A 6,000-nucleotide genomic window follows, 5' to 3' on the forward strand; every position below is an offset into this window, starting at 1 on the left:
GCTACTTGTCTGGTGATACACGGCAGCCAAACTCGTGCCCAACTTTCAAGCACGCCAACTGGATAGCGATCAGGTGCTGGAACACTCTCTTGAATCTTCCTTTTCCCAAGCCCAGAGGCTCTCTGCCGTCTGACAAGAGCACCACATGAATCTTTTGCACGGGGCGGGGAGTGGGGATTGAACCTCAATCGTATGGCTGCAGTTGCTACTTCGCCAGATAGATTGATAACCAACTCGCAGGAGGTAGAGTTGGGGGGGGGGGGGGATTGAACCTGGGACTTAGCAGGTCCGTGTGGCTGAGTTCAGTGACAACTCCATGGCATGTACGGTGGTTGGCGGGAGGTGGGGGGTGGGGGCGAGGAATGGAGTATTCTGAATGATTTCAAACCAGCAATCGCAGATTGTAATTCAGGCGATGGCGCCAAGTCTCTCCCTTTGATGATCTCACTGCTGTATAGTCATCAGTCTTCCTCTTGCTTCCAGCCCCTATGCCTCTTGACTCCAGCCCCCAGCTCGAGCCTAAGAGAACCCCACAAGCTCCTGGAGACGAGGGGGTCTGACTCTGTGATGGCAAGGGAGCCCCCTGGGCTTGGGAAAGGAAGATTCAGACAGTGATCCACCATTTGATTTGCTGTCCAGTTGGAGTGCTGGAAATGTGCACACCCGTGCTTCCTGGATGAAGCTTCCATGAACCTCCGGATTAGGAACGCTGTCTACACCGGACGCACACAAAAACTCATGTGCGCACACGTGTCGTGGGGGGTGCCGGGAGGGGTGGGGGAAGACCTGACTGTAACTTGTCGCGTGTTAGTTAGAGCACTCGCCTCGCAAACGAGAGGACCCGGGTTCAATGCCCGGGCAGGGCAAAGCCTTAGACAAGCTTCTTTACTCCACGCACATCTGTTTACGTCGCAGCAAGTATGTCAGGGGCGGTGCGGGGGGAATCTGATTTGCTGTTGGTGGATTGCTGGGGGGGGTATTGACTGTGTTGGCAGAGCACAGTCGGGGGAGAGTTCCGTATCAGGAGAGAACAGAGCTCGGTGAGCTGTCACTTTGTAAATAGCTATGTTCAAGGGACTGTGACTTTCAGATTACATTTGTTGATGCGTTTATTTTTAGAAATCTAATTCGAAATGCCAGTCGACGCATTCGGCGGTGGGGGGAAAGTCACGTGGGGTGCCTGGGATGATTTTGAGCGCGAGATTAATTTGTTTGTGTTGTCAGCGCACAATTATTGGAAAATGATGATTTACGGCTAATTATTTTGCCCATTACAAGTGGGGTGTGGGGGTGGGGGGGATAAAATATTTTCTCCTTTCAATTGACCTGCTCTGTTAGAGTGTTTGGTGTGCGGGCTCCTTTAATCAATCCTAGTATTGGCCTGATCTCCCCAGACTGTCGTATTACACTGTGACCCAAATGTTCTTTTTTAAAAAGAAACAGGAAAGCCTCAAATGCACACAGAAACCCCACTGTAACCCGTTAAACTGTAGAACTGACTCAAAACACACATTGGGATCCAATCTGCAGTATTTCTTAAATGGATTCTATACTAAGGATTGCGAATCCTTACATTTAATAATAATAATAATCCTTGCATTTGATACAGCGCCTCATCACATCTTCAAGACGTCTCTTAAAAGCGCTTCACAGAATATGCTGTAAAGTGAATCGACTGTATATTTTCTGGGTGAAACGCGGCAGCCAATTGCGCACAGCAACAACAACAACAAGATTCCATTTATAAAGCGCCTTTCACGTCAGGAGGACGTCCCAAGGCGCTGCACAGTTGGGTCATGACCCGAGCAGGGGGAAATGGTCAGGGTGAGGGGGGGAAGGGAGGGAGCGAGGAGGGGGAAATGGTCAGGGTGATGGGAGGGAAGGGAGGGAGCGAGGAAGGGGGAAATGGTCAGGGTGAGGGGAGGGAAGGGAGGGAGCGAGGAAGGGGGAAATGGTCAGGGTGAGGGGAGGGAAGGGAGGGAGCGAGGAGGGGGAAGAGAGTCCCCGCAAGCAGTCATGGATCGAGTGACCAAATTATTATCTTTTTGAAAGAATTGTTACCCCGGGAAAAGCGATCCGCTAATAGACTAACAACCGGGTTCCTGCTAAACGCCAGGTAAACAGAGGCGTGTGGATTAAGGAAACTTGCCTGGAGGGAGGAGTTGGGAAGGCCGACACGCAGGACGTTTGCATAGTCGGGTCTGGAGGTGATGAAGGCATGAACAAGAGTTTCAGCGGCCTGAGGGGTGAGGTAGTGGCGGAGTCGGGCGATATTACGGAGGTGAGGGAAGGCACAGCGGGTCATGGCTTGGATGTGGGTAAGGAGACAGTTGAGGGTTCAGCTGTGAGTTGGCTTGGTGAGTTGAAGTGTGCAACCATGGAGGTTGATGTTGCCAGAGGCTGAGGCGCTGACGTTAGACAATCAGGAGTCTTGTTCACATTCAACTGTATAATAATATTGACTGTATATGCTGTAGATGATGCTGAGCTGGAGAGGGAGTGGGGAGGTATCCAAGGTGACAACTGTATGAAAAAGAGTAAGTCAAAGGAAAGGCATAAATGGTGGGATTCGTAGATACAGTAAATAACGGCCAGGAGGAACTGACTAAAGTAAACCGAGTCAAATCATGAACCCAATCTGATTGGGAGGTAACAGAAACTCGAGTAAATACAACAAGAATTTTATGTACAACCTTTCCCGACAGGAGGACGTTTCAACGTGCTTCACAGGGGCTGCCTTGGAGCCTGAGCTGGGCACAGTGAGGGGGTATTGGGGGGAGGTGACTGAAAGCAACAAGAACAACTTGCCTTTATATCGTGCCGCTTCACGTGGGATAAAGTCCTGATAATCCAGGATGGGAGATCCAGAGAGGTGGGGAATGGCTTAACGCTTGCAGAATTGCCTCTGGCACGATTCCTCTTTTGTTTGCACGTTCATCTGTCTGGACAGAAGCCTCCATGACAGAGCGTTCACCCACTTTCCGATCAAAGCCCAGTACCTAAGTGGTACCCTCTTTGCTGATAATGGCAGCGTTCTTGAAACAGCTGTAGGAAACCCCCCCCAAAAAAATAATTGCCTGTTAATATTTTAATGTTTGATGTAATTACAGAATCGCAACCAATTTATTCTTCAAATTAAATTCCGGTGGGAAGTTCTCTCTTAATAGACATCTGTATGTTCCGACCCAGACAATTCAGAAATCCAGCTGCTCCGAAATTATCCAGGAAGTTTATCCCAGTGTCCTGGCTAAAACATTTCCCACGTAAAATACACTTCATTCACTTCAATGCTGCTTGCGGGACATTGCTGTGAGCAAATTGGTTGCCACATTCGCCTACACAACGCGCAGTCAGTGTACTTCACTGTAAAATGCTGCGAAGCGCTTTGAGACGTCCTCCCGACTTGACGAGCGCTACATCAAACGCAAGGATTATTTATTCTCCGCTCTCACTTTCTCATCGCTGTTTCTTCCTCTCTTTTCTCCCTGAAATCTGTTTTCGTATTTTTTTTACCCCTCATCGCAGGCTTGTGAGGTGACACAGAGTTCAGCAACATAAATGCGTAAAAGTCTGAAACATCTGGCGTAGACGAACCTATTCTATATCTAATATTTGAAATGAAGTGTAGCCTGGTTTCATTGCGCTCCAGTGATCTGATTACCGTTCTTCCCTTAGGAATTTTTATGTTCTCGAGACTGAATTAAAATATAAGGGGATCCAATAATACTACATCACCAAACTAACAAAATCACGATAGATTAACGATCCACGCATAATCCTCGCTTTTGGTACAGCGCCTTTCGTATTGGGAGGCCATCTCAAAGCACTTCACAGGATTTTACTGTCACGTGCAGTGACTGTCTATTTGTATTTAGGAACCCGTGAGCTCTAATTTGTGCACAGTAATGTACTATGAGCAGCCCTGCAGGGAAAGATCAACCTTATCAATTGGTCATTGTCGGTCAGGACATCAGAAGCAACTCACTTTCTCTTTTCAACCATTGCTGTAGGGTGTTTAAGTTTCACCTGGACAGGCAGACGAGACCGTGGGTTAGTTAACATCTCATCCAAAGGACAGCGCCACCAGCGATGCAGTGCTCCCTCGTCGCAGCCTGCCTTATAATATATAATAATAATAATCCTTGCATTTGATATAGCGCCTTTCACGTCGGGAGGACGTCCCAAAGCGCTTCACAGAACACTGTAAAGTGAATTGACTGTATATTTGTGGGCAAACGCGGCAGCCAATTGCGCACAACAATGTCCCACAAACAGTCGTGGATTGAAAATGACCAATTTATTATTGGTTTGGGTTTTGGAGGGATTACTATTAGGCTCTGTGTGGAGTAAGGAAACTTGCCCAAGGTTTCGCCCTGCGGGGAATTGAACCGAGGTCTCTCACTTTCAAAGCGAGTGCTCTAACCACTGAGCTACAGGGCTCCACAATAAGCTGTACAATAAGCCATAGTTATATGAAACATCCTTGGTTCAGTGCTATTGTCCGTATTGCACCCACAAAAATACGCTGTCCAATTTACAGTACATCTGTGAAGCGTTGTCTCAACAACTTGATAAGGTGCTACATCAAATCAAAGGAATATTACACATATTATCTGAAACCAGGAACTGAACAGCCACGATGCTGAATAAGTGAATGAAACGTGGCTTACGAGATTCGAGGTAGTGACAGCTTTATCTGGGTTTAACAACAAATTACATTTGTATAACGCTTTTCACGTTGGGAGGAGATCCCATGGCGCTGGACGGGCAAGGATTGGACCCGAGCAGGGGGTTGGGATCAGGAGGGGGTGGAAGGCAGGGAGGGTGGGGGTAGGAGGGTGGCCGAAGGCATGGTCAAAGAGGAGGGTCTTGAGACATGCCTTGCAAGAGGCAAGGGAGAGAGTAAGGTAAAGGGGCTGTGGGACGGAGTTCCAAAGGGTGGGGGAAGAGAGGCTGAATGCCTGACCACCGAGGTGAAAGTGGAACAGGTCAGAGTCTGCTGAGCGAAGGGACTGGACAGGTTGATAAGGGGACAGCAGGTCACAGAGATAAGGAGGAAGGCCGTGGAGGGCTTTGAGGACGAGGATTTTGAGTTCTATCCTCTGCGGGATGGGGAGCCAACGGAGCCAGGAGAAGATGGGGGTGATGGGGTCACGGAGCGGACTCGAGCTGCAGAGTTCTGGATGACCTGCAGCTTGTGGAGGGAAGAGTTGGGAAGGCCGACAAGGAGGGAGTTGGCGTAGCTGAGCCGAGATGTAATAAATGCATAGATTAAAAGTCAAAACTACAGTAACACTGCGCTTTCATTGGCAACAAGTTACAAACTCTCTACGATATATGAAAGGGATTGATTCCATAATTATGCTCAAACAGAATAATTTATCCAGTGTCACGTTCAACTGAAATAGGAGCTCAGGTATCTAATTCAATCGATATCAAAGGCAAGTGCAATAATAATATCGGCTTGTACACAGGCTAAGGCATAATTTGTTGAAAGCCTCAAATGTGTAAGTTTATTTTTAGCTGCAGAAAGCCTCATCCCTGAAGCCTAAACGGTCCTTTTCCGGATAAGAGATCCCGCGTTCTCCATCGTGGCTGTTCTGTTCGATTTGGATTGAAATTAAAATTGCAAATTGCAATTAGAGTTGCAAAATGAAAAGCTTAATTGTAACCTGCTGTTGCCAAAAAAAAAAATTCTTCTCCTTCCCATCATCTGTGTGCGTGTGTGTGTGTGTGTGTGCGTGTGTGTTTTTTGCTGCACTTGTTCCTGTTGTTGTCGTTTTCTTCTAGCTAAAGCGCAGCAAAACAGAAGAGAGTGAATAATAGTGAGGGAAAGGAAGGGAGAATAGAAAGCAAAGACAAACAGATCAATAAAAGAGAGACTTTCGAGCTTTTTTTTTTGTAATGGACGCTGTCCTCTGGTGTAGTATACTCGGAAAGCAATTTATCTCAGGAAGTCCAGAGGGAGCACAAGACTTCAGTGGGATATTTCACATTCAG

At 47.6% G+C, this 6,000-nt stretch overlaps 1 non-coding gene across 1 annotated transcript; it reads right to left on the reverse strand.

The window, feature by feature from the left end:
• Window positions 1–4,368: 4,368 nt before the first annotated feature.
• Window positions 4,369–4,440, reverse strand: trnas-uga. The gene has a single exon. It is a non-coding gene; the product is annotated as a tRNA-Ser (tRNA).
• Between the last annotated feature and the right edge of the window lie 1,560 nt (window positions 4,441–6,000).

The sequence above is a fragment of the Callorhinchus milii genome, unplaced genomic scaffold, assembly GCF_018977255.1.
Source record: "Callorhinchus milii isolate IMCB2004 unplaced genomic scaffold, IMCB_Cmil_1.0 Scaffold3, whole genome shotgun sequence".
NCBI lineage: Eukaryota > Metazoa > Chordata > Chondrichthyes > Chimaeriformes > Callorhinchidae > Callorhinchus > Callorhinchus milii.